Source organism: Cebus imitator, unplaced genomic scaffold (assembly GCF_001604975.1).
Source record: "Cebus imitator isolate Cc_AM_T3 unplaced genomic scaffold, Cebus_imitator-1.0 Scaffold413, whole genome shotgun sequence".
NCBI lineage: Eukaryota > Metazoa > Chordata > Mammalia > Primates > Cebidae > Cebus > Cebus imitator.
This window is the reverse complement of record NW_016107728.1, coordinates 1395325-1408951: the sequence shown is the minus strand read 5'-3', so window position 1 is coordinate 1408951 and position 13627 is coordinate 1395325. Positions and strand designations below refer to the sequence as shown.

The window sequence follows — 13627 nt, the reverse complement described above, 5'->3', positions numbered from 1 at the left end:
CTCCTGACCTCGTGATCCGCCTGCCTCGGCCTCCCAAAGTGCTGGGATTACAGGCATGAGCCACCACGCCTGGCCTTGGTTTAGTCTTAAATTATCATAGCATTATGTATGTTGACACACAGCAACAGAAAAAATAATATGGACAGGAGCCTTCCCTCTTGCCATTCTTCTACCCTATGTAGGAATCCACTCTACATCAAAGTTGGGAGTTAGTCCATCCCTGGCCAGTACCGACCAAAGAAAGGGGGCACAACAAGTAGAAGTTGGTAAGTTGGTACATGATGATTTTCTCCCCTCACTGGCATCTCTTCATCTAACTCCTGTCAGGGATTTCACAGCACTTTGTGCCTCCACTTCAGACACTCTTCACATCTGCACTTTACCCTTGATGATGGTCCGCTTCTTCCATGGCCAACCTCACACTGCTCTTTGGTGAGACCTCAGGATTTACTCAAGCCCCTGAGGCCCACATACTCTCTACCACATCACACTGCCTCATGTTCCACCCTGAAACCATCTCACTTTCTCATGGCAGCCTTATTTGGAGGGACTATGCAAATGCATAAATTGTTGGTTTTATCCCTTCTGTTATCATCACCAATCCACCCAGCATCTCACTTCCTTTCACTTTACACTCGGACTGTATTCAGTAGTGACACATTTCACAACGTAATGAACACCTCTAGATCTTCCGAGAAGCCACCATGTTCACCCAACAGTGGGGGCTACTCTCCACAGACTACATATACCCACAAAGGAGGATCAGTCTTTAATAGAGGTGAACCCTTAACCCTAAGATTAGTAATCTTCATGCGAATGCAAGATTCCAGTCCCTCCTTTAACAATATCATCCAGCGGGGTACAGTGGCTCACGCCTGTAATCCCAGCACTTTGGGAGGCCAAGGTGGGTGGATCACAAGGTCAGGAGTTCAAGACCAGCCTGGCCAAGATGGTGAAATCCCGTCTCTACCAAAAAATACAAAAAATTAGCTGGGCATGGTGGTGGGTGCCCGTAAACCCAGATACTCAGGAGGCTGACACAGAGAACAGCTTGAACTGCACCTGGCCTTGGTTTTGTCTTAAATTCTCATAATATTATGATAGTATGCTTTCAGTGAGCAAACATACATAATGCTATATATTATGTTGCAGTGAGCTGAGATTGCACCACTGCATTCCGGCTTGGGTGACAAAGCGAGATTTCATCTCAAAAAAAAAAATCACCCATGAGCTAATATTTGGGTATGTTACAGGAAGCAGAACTCAAGATTTAAACCTACTGACATCAGTGAGGGCATCCAGGCACCTCTACACTCAAAGCAGTGACTGACTACCCCACCAACTTTCTCTTCTATGTTACTGCTCCATCTCAGGGCATTTTCACAAGACTATTGGAGTGATAGATCACAAATGCAGAACACTTTGATGTCAGCAAAGCACCTAATAGTCACTCAAAAACATGTCTAAGCAAGATGGGAAACCCTGGGCCAAGTAATGATTCACTTTAGTGGCCTCAGTGACTGAATGACCACACCCAAGGGCACTAACATCATAGAAGAACAACATTGACCTGGAGAGAGGTCCTTGGAACAGGGCTTTGCACATTTGTCCTTTGTCAATGTTTCATCAAGATGTCCTTATAGCATTCACAAATAATTCACAGCTGAAAGGAGATAGTTAATTAGTTGGAAGACAAAATAGAGATTTTAAAAGACTTAAATAGGCTAGAATGACAGCCATAACTGACCAAAAGAACATCATCCACCTCTCCAAATTAACAGATAAAATCTTGCTTTCAGTTGTAAATAATCTATGTATGTGTGGATAGGACAGTGTCTCACTTGCTTCCTATTCAGTTGTTTACTGAACAGAAACAACTCATCCTGTTTACAAGTTCTGCCAGTGATTCTGTCCTCAGACTCTGGGTGGGTAAGGCTTTCAGTCATAGACATTCAGAGTCATATCAATTTACCATTCTGACTTCAGACCAGGGCTTCCTTTTACTCTGGGTTCAAGCACCTGTCTTGGGTCCTACCTCATTTCAGTAGTTGACTCTATAACTCATTCTTTTGGACTCAATTCTTTGCATCAGCTGCTGAAGTCCCTGTACATCTGCATGGCTCATCTGGCCTCATGATATGCCTAGCCAGACATTTCCACTGCCAAACATCTATCCATCTAGACAGCCACCTATAGAAGAGTTTCCTCTGTACTATGCCTTGCCAGGTTATCTGAAACTCCTCCTGTTTACTCTGCTGCTGGTACCATTTCCATGAGCATGCCCCAGCTCATGGATCTGTTTGTTCTCTGAATCCCTATCTGTTCTATATTCTGGATCTGAAGCTATCCCATCCAGCTACTGACAGAAATCCAGATCTTCTATATAGCATGGAAAGGAGATGAGTTTCAAGCCATTCATACTTAAGAAGTTCTAAGGATTTTTATCAAATATAAGCTCAATGCAAGCTGAAGATATGATAAAGTGAACTGATGAGAGATGTAATATTGGTCTGCATCAGTATAGCATGTACTGGTGCGGAAAATGTGTGTCTAAAGAGACCTGATAGTAACCCCTTACTCTACACTTATCAAATCATCTTCTAAGTACTGTGCTCATGTCCAAGTGCCATGTTTTCAAAAAGACGGTGATATAAACGGAATGTATCCAGGAGGAAGTGACCAGCATGATGGAATTCCTGACACCTGCTAATGCAAGAAAGTTGTAAGAACTAGGGCTCTTGGATTAGGAAAAAAGGATTTTTCAGGGGTTGGGTTTTCAGGTACTGAAGGGCTCTCAAATGAAAGATGACCTAGAGGCTTGTATCACAAGAGGCATCTTGGGGGTCTGCAGGAACATGGTGGAAGAGGTGGACTGGAGCACTAAGTGCTTGTCCCACTTCCGCTCCAGACTTAGGTGACTGGCATCTCTAGCCTCAGTTTCCCCCAAAGTCTGAGAGGGTATGATTTCCAAGGCCTCTCCCAGCTTTCAGAGTCTGCAATTCCTCTTCTTTACATAAACCTCAGTCTGAGAAAGAAGACAGGCATGGCCTTGCCTGCTCTGGGGACTGGGAGAAGAGACTAGTTCTTAGATCTTCCAAATGGCCTCTTCCAAGAAAATTAAACTGACTGAAGCATTGAGTGAAACAAGAGGTTGCAAGTTTTATGTTTTGGTAAATGTAAATTACAGAAATTCCCAGGTTGAGGTACGTTAGGCAGAAGGTATTTGTTCCCCCAAAGGTATTCACTTCCTAATCCCTGCAACTTGTAACTATTACCTTATATGGCAAAGATGTGATAAAGTTAAGGATTTGAGAGGAAGAGCTTATTCTGAATCATGCAGCAGGCTCTAAAAGCCATCCCAGGTATCCTCATAAGAGGGCTGCAGAAGGAGACACACAGAGGATAAGGCAATGTGAGGGCAGAGGCAGAGACTGGAGTGATATGGCCACAAGTCAAGGAACACCTGCAGCCACCAGAAGCTGCGAAGACAGGAAACAGATTCTCTCCATCTCTGAAGGTACTGTGGCCCTGTTGACACCTTGCTATTGGACTTCTGACCTCTTAAACTGTGGGGGAATAAATCTCTGTTGTTTTTAGTCATCAAGTTTGTGGTAATTTGTGACAAGAGGCATAGTAAGTGAATAAAGAAGGTTTTCTGCTTAAAAAAATTTTGTTGTGGGCTAAAAGTGAGCAGTAATAACCTTTTAAAGGAAAAGCTTAAATTTTTATCTATATTTATGGCCTATACGACACCAGTCTTAGAAAACGGCAGCTCTGCTCTTAAAAGTGTTTAGGGGCACTGACAAAAGCATCTTTTAAGCCATTCTTCACACATATTTTATTAATAATCTTTCCTTCACTTGCAATTTCAGCAGACAATAAGTCTATGCAAGGCAGACAACCAAATGATTCCAAGTTCTACAGAGCAGGCCTGGCTGAAGCAAAACAAATTATGCAGTATCTCATGGCTACAGGAGAAAGCCTCCACGTAAAAACAAATGGTACAAAGTATGTAGGTGAGAGCTCGTCCTGTCTCTCCATTGTAACGTGGGAGGCATTTCTCCCCACTCTCTCCTGGCAACATCCAGCTTTTGTCATATGGAAATGATGAATGCTACTCAGATGAAGAATCTAAGAAAATGATTACCAAGTCTGGGAGGCAGCAGTGGAAAGAAAATGAGTGTTTCATGGGCTTCCCCTACGCCCACTGCCTGCAGAATGCCACCCCTGCAAGTCATTTGCACACTGTCACAGGGCGACCACCTTCCAGGGCCAGGTCAGGTTAAAGAGGTGACTCTCTTTTCAAGGTTTCCAATTGTTCCTTGATAAAACAGCATTACTACTTTTAAAACACAAATAAGGGAGAAAGTCCTTTTAAATTCAGTGAAGAGAACATGAAAGATGTGAATTAAATTACCAGTTAAGTTACATGAGGCTGATAATGATGGTTTCAGGACAAGAGAGCATCCACAGTGGAGGAGAAAGAGAAGGGTGCTTCAAGCTTGAGACATACTTTTGGATCTTGCTGCTTCCTAGATGTTGGTCCTCGGGCAATTCGTTCCCCGTCTGCTTAGCTTTATTTTCCTCTCATATGACATGGGGCAACGGAATAAGATAACACGGGGCCTAAAACTGTGATTGGTCTACCAATGTTTAAGGAGTGAATGAACTGTTCTATATCCAGGACTAAACAAGGAACCCCCAATTCTCCTCAAATCACAAGGAAAATGCTATTATCTGCAGCCATTCTAGATCAGTTATCAATATCCTCCTAGATTTAGAATGTCTAGGAAGAGGGATTTTTTTTTTTTTTTTTGGAAATTCAAATTGGCAAAGGGCATACTTTTTCTTCTTAGACTGCACTTAGTTTTACAACCCAGGGATTTATGTAAAAGAAAGCTGGTCAGTTATTACAAATGATACATAACAATTATTTTTGGCCAAAGACTAAAAATGTTTGCCTTTCAGTCTCTAACAGAATTCTAAGCATGTCCCTAGCTCCTAAACACACTCACACACACACACACACACGTGCATACATGCACGCGCACGCGCGCACACACACACACACACACACACACACACACACAGAAACACACACACCCATGCATGCATTCTTGCTCTTTCTCTCCCTGCCCCCAAGCCAAAGCCATTTCCTTTTCCTGGTATGCAGTCACCAAGAATGTGAGTTGTGTGAAACGTGATCCTTACTCAGTTATATACTGAGGCTGAGAAAGGTAAATGAAGAATGTAAGCCGCTTTGGCTTCCTATAGCTTCTGAGGCTGGCAGCCTGAAGTACAGGTATTAGGGAGGACGTGAGGGACAATTCCCATCTGTACATGGGAGCTGCCCTGTCCAGTGTCCATGGGCTGAGAGACACCACAAGCACCTGAGTCCAGCCCCTGCAACTTGCCCATGCCCATTCAGGAAGCGATGGCTCCCGCAGATGGCAGGGAGTTGTGCTTATGCTGTTCTTCCCCTTCTCTTCTTCACTCTCTCCCTTACCTCCCTAAGGCAACCAGCACACACATTGGGGTGGTACACCCCAAAGCCAACATCACCCTATTCACACTAGAGACACATCCTCATGTCACTCCAGCAACCAGCATTGTGAAGCCTTTGGATACCCCATGTAAACACTGCTGGCCTCTGACCACAGAAATCTTATTCTTCCCACAAAAGAAAAAGCTTGTATGAATTAACTTTCCCACCTCTTAGCCAGCTGCATAGAAATCATGTGAACATGGCTTCAAAGCTGGATTCCTGATGCAGCCTCAAATTTCTAACCCTCGATTACTTAGAATTAGATTTTTTCCCCCACAAGACAATTATCCCCACAATAAGAATCTAAGATATTTTTTACCATTTCTCTTGGGATTTATTAAAATCAAAGAAACACTGAAAAAGTAGCAACTTCCATGTACATTCTACTTTAACAGACCAACACATTTCAAAGAATTCACTCACTCAGGGGCAAAAGAAAAAATTCTAAGGCAGGAGGTAATTTTTCTTTTTGTTTTGCTTCTTGAATGACAATTTTTGTTTTGGAAGGCCTCTGTGTCTATCAAATAGACATATGTTTGTGGCTGTATTTGTGGCCTGAATGCAGCTGTCTAAACCCTGCAAACAGTTGGAATGACACTATAGGAATTCCTGGTCTCCCTGAAACTGCAAAAATGGCAGGGCCTCTCTCATGGCAGGCACTGAAATACTTTTAATCACACCAGACAAAGGCCATCCAGGATGCATGGAAACCAAACCTTTCTCCTCGGCCCTCTGAGAGTAGTTACGACCAAAGTAGATATTATTTTCATCAAATCCTTTTAAATCACTAAATAGGATGACTCAATTTCATCAGCTTTTTATACAAAAAGCACATTTTTGTTCTGATATAACTTGATTACATATTTTTCAAATTTTAAATGAGTATTAGTTTCAAGTTTTAAAAATACACCTTATACATTTAAAGCAATGGTATCTGGAAACGAAGCTCAGAACTGCAACCCTCAAGAATCCTAGAAGATTCTGTGAGGGAAAAAAAAAAACATTTGTTTTAATGTTTCCCTTGTGCACTACTGCTTCTCCCTCTTTTATCTTTGAACTCTCTTTGCCTGCCCAGATTACTTCATTTTTAAGAATGATCTGTTCATCTGTCTGCTTGAAACTTTGTACTTTTGGAGAGAAAGTCAAGGAATGATGGTCTTATCACCGCATAATGCTATTAACAAGCATGGTTTCCACTCATTCATGCCTGCCCAATGTTTTAAGAGGGCCTCCTACGAGCCAGGCACTAGGCTTGGCACAGAGAAGAATTCTGGGCTGACAAAGCCTGCAGTTCCACAGGGAACACTGCTATTAAGTCATTGCATAGATAACGACACAACCACAATGACAGCTTTGAAGCAGCCCTGGCGATAGGGGAACCCCATCCAGACTGAGCCTGTAGGGGAGTGTCAAGGAAGACCTCTCAAAAAAGTAACAAACACCGCTTTCTCAGAATTTACAAAACTTTAAAAAAATAAGGGACACAAATATATTGTCTCAAAAATTATACACATTCCAAAGTGGGAAGGGGAAAGCTCTGGCCCAGACAGATCTGAGTAGAATAACTACTATCACCACAGTACCTTGAGCCACTCATGGCTCCCTCCCAGGACTGCTGTCATGGAGAAGTGTAACGGAGATGATATAAAGCACTCTCCATAGCAGAAGTTCAATAAGCCATAGATACTAACTAATACAGAATTAAGGCTAACTTGTCTTTGAGCTTTAACATGTCAAAATAAAGCTCATTTTCCACATAGAGTTCTGTCTTTACAAAAATGTTCAACTAAAAGGAGAAACTTAAAAATCCATCTGAAGAACAAATACTGTAACTTCGGTAATTTTTCTCCACTGGGGTTAGCCAAGAGGTATCATTTACTTATACAATGGACGCACATCGTATATTAGATTCTTCTGGATAGGTAAACACAGACAAAAAGAAAAGCTGATGTTCAACAGTGTTCTACCAGCAACAGGAAAAGGTTCTGAAAGTGGAACTTCTAGAAAAGAGCTGTTAAAACAGCAAACTCCCCTAAGGCAATGACTGTTTCTCAGGTCAGTAACCACTTGACTGAGGAGAGGGTGCGGGCGGAGCCCTTCAGACTCATTCCGTCCAAGCGGCATTTCTACCCCTGCGTAGCTTCTCTTACTCTGGGTTCCCTGAGCACTTACAGACACCTGCACCATGGGGGTCAGTCACCCATGTTCACTCTTTTGCTAGACACTCATTGCTCCTTCAGTTCCAATCCATAACTGGCCTTATCTAGCATTCTTTAGCCTGGTGGCCAACAGCCCTTTTTCTACTTTAATTCAAGACCCAAGTCAGAAAACAAACAAAAAAACATATTTGGTTTGTGTTTTTAAATTTAAAAATGAGTAATTTTAAATTTTACTTGGTCCTGGGAAAGGGACTGCTTTACTGATAAGATAAATGAGACTTGGAGAGGAGAAATGATTTGCCTAAGGTCAAACAGCAATTTAACAGCAGAAGTGAGGCAAACTTTAACACATTCCATTCAGCGCCCCCACACCCCACTGACTGAGCCCTGCTGTTTGCCTGGCATGGGGCCAAGACAGGGAACCCAAATGAATGGACTTCCCCCTCCTGTGGTTGCAGGATTCACTGCCTGAGTTGGACAGGGCAGGGCAAGTCCTGCAGTCTGGGGCAACCCCCAGGCATTTCTTTGGGCTCCCCTGCACAACATTGCCCTGAGGGGGCTCCTGGCACCCACAGGCTCTTGCCTGTTGTGGACCTGGCCTAGTCCAGAAGGGTCACCGTGTACTGACCTCCAATGGCAGACAGACTTTGCCAATCCCTGGCTTCCACAGCCAAAACCTGAGTGCATGAGGATTCTAAAAAGGCTCCTTCTGCCTTGTCCTCACTAGAGCTGCTTTATTTTCCCAAGTTCCCCTGGTTTGTATGAACTGAAAAGCCCATGACTAGCAGATCACAGGCCATCCTGCAGAAGCTAGGTGCCTGCATGGGGTCAAAGGTCAGGAGTTACTCATCATTGTTCTGGAACAATGTTTCAGGTAGTATACTTCCCTAACTTACAAACTGGCTGCTTTCAGAATGGCTCTAGTTCAGGAAGAAAAGCCTCTTTTGCACTCAAATCAAGAAGAGAAATAACCCCAAGTCATTCTGAGATGATGAGGGGCAGCCCCAAAGTGGCCAGCGAACTGAGGAACATAACTCAGAATAGCTGAAAAGTTACACCCAAGGCAATGTGGTTGGGCAGAGTAGTGGGGGCTGAAAAGGAAGCCCGGGTGGCTAGCGAGAGCTGCAAGGTCCAGCCTTTCACTGGGGTGCCTGGGAGATAGAGAGAAGTACAGGCAGAGAAGGCTTGGCAAACATTCAGAGAAAGAATGCATTCACAGCTCCTTCTCACACCCTCTCCATCTCAGAGTTTTTCTGGATAGCTCAGCCCTCAGTCAGAGCTTCCAAGCCCCTTCTGCACAGCTCTCTCAGGTTGTACCACAATTACCTGAGTACTAGTTAGTCACATTCACTTTTGTCTCAGCAGAGTCCAGCATGATGTCTAATACCCAGTGGGAACCAAAAAACGTTAAGTTAATGAAAGAATGACCTGCTACATAGTGGCTGCAATCAAAGATGCCACTCAGGCAGAGGTGAGCAGCAGCCATCTGAAAGTGGAGGAAAAACAATGAATGGACTGACCTCCTTGACCAGCCTGAGGACAGGTGCTCCCCATTCCCCCCCAGCACGAAGGCTACTCACCCATGGGACAGCTGTTCCATTCTATTTCTGAGGTGAGAGCCATAACTTATAGTCAAAACATATGTTCCCATAAATTACCAGAATTGAGTGTCACAACTAAGGGAAGGCAGAAAATAGTGGGTCCGCTAAGGAAGGTAAGATTTTCTTTCTATTTCACATACCAGTTCCATCTCCAATTCAATCTCTGTCTTAGAAATCTATGGACTCAGAATTATAATCCCACACTGAAAGTAGACTTCATCCTGGGTTCCAACAGGAAGCCCTTTCCAATTCACAAGGCACATGCTCTCAGTGCAAAACTTGCCAACTTACTTTTTCCACGTCTAGATCAGCATCCTGCTTCTTCGAAAAAACTGTAGAAGAAGAAGAAAAAAAAAGTGAGACATCAAAAGGGAACCAAGTACTCTCTGCCTACAAACCACCCACAAAGCACCACCATAGAATTTCCATTTGTTGCAGACAATCAATTTGGCCACAAATTTTTTTCTCATTCACACAATTGCTAAGTCACAGTTGCCACAAACACCTGCCTGAAACTGCAAAGACCTGGTCTTGTACCACCAAAAGAAGCCATCATGTGATTTTAACTTTCTAGAACCAAGAAAGATAAGGATGGTGACCTTGTGTACACACACACACACACACACACAAACACACACTTCCCTTTTTCAGAGTCTCTACAAGCCATCCATGGTTGGGGCACAAAACTGAGTCTTCCAAGGGCTTACTCAATTTACCTCTTGTATTAAAATACCCCCAGCACCCAGCCCATACCTTTCGTACTTCCTATCCGACCGTGGGTGGGCCTCACTGTCAAAAAAGCCTTTTGGGGTTGGCCCCTGGTTCCCATCAGCTGGGGTTCCCCTCAGCAGGAGGTTTGCCAACCCACCAACCTGCACTAACTTGTCCATGGAACTTCACCTCCAGGATTACCTTAGAACCTTGTGCCAAGCCCCTGGCAAGGCTGAGTGCTGGTTCTGATGACACCCATGCATGCTTCACATTAATCTTTACAGTGCCAGGAGCAGGATGGCAGCTTTCCAGTTTGCTCACATACTCTGCCTACAAACGGCCAATATTATGGTACTTCATCTATTATTTGCAATTTCAGCTGAATAAAGCTGCAGTTTTAATAAGGTATATAAAAGAGAACAATAAAAATAGTTGAATGGAAATATGTTTACAACAATATGTTAGGGCAGAAAGTAAGAGCTTTATGAAATACGAAAAAAAGGCAGAAACAATTTTTGCTATCTTAGTAGAGACTCTTAAGCTTTTCAGTGTGACTCTTAGTATCTTCCTGATCGACAATTTAAAACACCCCCATTATAAATTACTATTCCCATCAAAACCACCACCCCCCACCACATACACACAAGAATTTTTGCACTGCTTGAAAAGATGTATAATTAACAGTAACATCTTTGTTTTGTTTAATGAAAGATGACTCACAATGAAGGAAAGAAACAATGACCATGGGGAAGAGAATCTGAAACTCATATATTGTTTTCTGCAGATGGGCATTCAAATCATGAACTCACTGCAGACAAGCAAGAGAACCACCATGGAGGTGAGAGAGAATGTGCTAATCAGCATGCCACTGCAGCTCGAGCCTTAGCAACCCATAGCATCCCATCTCTTCCTGGGTTCTGAGATACGCTGTCCTGTCCTATGAGAAAAACCACCAGGCAAGATATGCCTTTTCTTTTAGCTAACCCACTGGAGATCTGCTGAGCTGTATCAAATGAGAATTCTTTGCCAGAAAATTTAACTTGCTTCCCTATAATCAGGAAAGAATAAATTAACACTATGAGAACTCTTCACAAAAGGGAACATAACAGAGAGTGGAAGTTTGCCTTCCATTCTTGAACACTTCTGCAGAGGCTCAGAAAAGTTGTTGCTCTGATTTATAGGTCACAATAAGGAGATTTCCATTTTCAAGGTGAGAGATTCTTCCATCAGCCACAGAAACACCACTTGGAAAATCATTGCCATTTCCAAAGCAGGGAAGAAACTTAATGCCCTTCTTTTAGGCATACTGTGTAATTCCAACAACATAGGATACCCAATTCACAACAGATTCTGAAAGAAGGAGCACTTCAGCTACAGCACTTTAGTAACCAGTACCAATAGGAAAACCGAAAACCCATTTGAAGCTGCTGACTCACTACTGCATAAGGAGTGTTATCCATCCATACGTATATACGGCATCATCCAATTTCTTTTTCAGGCTTACGAAACAGATGGAGTTAACTAACAAAAACAATATATACACCCATCATTCTGCAGCTATAAACCAAAAGGAGGACACCACAGCTTTAACTCCGAAGACTCCAAGAAAGATACTGAAGTATTTTTAGGTAGTGGCTCCATTGTTTCAAAGATGATAAGGACGGACGAAAAATAGAATTGCCATCTAGAATAAAGAGTGGCATTTGCTTTTAAAACCATGTATATCTTAAGGCTGCCTTTCTGAAAAGTTGAGAATAAGTAAATGTTTATTCACAAATGTTTAAGTGAAATAGAGATACTTTTTATTTCAAAGACTCGTATTTTCTTAAAAATTATTTTTTAAAAAAGTGACCAATCATCTTCCTAATTTATTTTTATTCTAAATTTAATTTTTTGAAGATCCAAGTTTTAGGTTTCCAAGACTAAGGGAAGATAGGCTTCTCCCACCTCCACCCACTGTGTGTGTGTGCATGTGTGTGTATAGATAGGATATCGATATGCATATGTAGTTATATGCATATTTTAAACAATTGTCTATGCATTCAACTGTGGGCTTTGGGCATTAGGGCATTTCCCAAGCTTTTATTCTTCTTGCTGAAGTGGTGCTGATGTTTTGTTTGAGAAACATGACTGAAGTGACCCAGATAGCCCAGTGGAAAAGGCTGATGCATTAACGTTGCAAATGCGTGGTCAACTGCAGGCATGGAAGCCAAAGGACAAGATCTTGACAAAAAACGAACTACTTACAACTGTTCAGATCAGACCAACCCTCCATCTTTGGGAGAACACACAGATAATAAATAAAACTGAGCAATCCTCAACTCTGGGCTCTCTCTTGACAGGGCCATCCCTCCAGCTCCTCCTTACCCCCTGCACTGTTTCCAAATGCCCACAGACATCCCCCTGTGAACCTCACAACAGGGCAGTGCACATGGAGTAACCAGGACACAGTAAAAGGAGCGCTGGCTGCATGCTCAGAGAATGGCCAGAGGCTTAACAGTGCTGCAGAACAGAGGAGTGGCTAGGAGGATGGCGGCAGGCTGGAGGGAAAAGGGCAGGAAGTAAGGCAGAGGCCAGACTGTGAGAGGCGGTGTACAGTAGCTAAGAAGGCAGCTAGAAGTAGTGGCACACTTCCGTACTGTACCACTGTGTTTTCAACCCGCCTCTATCCCAGGAAGGAGACGAAAAAGAAATGCAGCCCCCAATATATTCCTGGCACTGGGCTATGCCTTGTCATTCCAATCTCACCAACCCTGCTAGGTAATAACTTTCTCCTAATCAGCCTGCAGGGTCCAGATCAAAATCACTTTTTCACTCTTGTTTTCCTTTGCCCACACTCTCATGCAGGACTAGATTTCCTCTTCTCTGTGTTCCTACAGCACTTTGCACAGGGCCTGTTTCACTGTCTCACTGCTAGACTGTTATTAGCTTGTTGGTGGCTGGGACTACACTGAGCACGGTACCTGTAACATACAGGGGTGTGTGGCATCTCTGGTGATGGCTGGAGGAAGGGTGAAGAGGGGATGTGACAGAGGGCATTAAATCAAGTCCACCCTACTCCCCCATGCATTACCAGGAGGTATGCGTGTTGGGGTGATGGTGGAGTGTATAAATCTAGAGTGCAATCACACACCACACATGATGTATTCAAAACCAGAAGATGACCTTCTTCTTTAACTTCAGTCCTGTGTCTTTAGCTTTAAATAAATGACGGCGATCCAACCTGGAGATTCTGCTATTATGTTTACTACTACCCAACAATTCTTGTTATCGAAAGAGGTTCAATACATTAAGGACATAATCACGTCTCAAACAGGATGAAGGACATTTAAGGGCCATGATGAATCCAAGATTTTGTCTGGTTACTTTAAAAATGGAAGATTGAGAGAAAAATGAGGTATAATTTTCCCCTGCCATAGTCTCCTCTCTATTTCGAATTCAACACTTTTTACTATTTGCAAAAGATTTAAAATATTCATTGACCTGCCAAAAAACATCTGTACATTGCTAGACACATCTTCACAGATTCACATCTGAATGGCTTCTTTCTGCTCCAATGATCATAGCTCTATTCAACCACAAGTAAAGTGAGAACCTCAGAACCGTAAGTG

At 43.0% G+C, this 13627-nt stretch overlaps 1 protein-coding gene across 2 annotated transcripts in view; it reads right to left on the bottom strand.

Annotated features, from left to right (window-relative positions):
- FYN (FYN proto-oncogene, Src family tyrosine kinase) overlaps positions 1-13627 on the bottom strand; it is a 217153-nt gene that overhangs the window by 179896 nt on the left and 23630 nt on the right. For both annotated transcript variants that reach the window (XM_017509250.2, XM_017509255.2), the window contains exon 2: positions 9597-9637. The gene's annotated coding sequence lies outside the window, so the exon portion shown is untranslated. The remainder of the gene's footprint in view (positions 1-9596; positions 9638-13627) is intronic.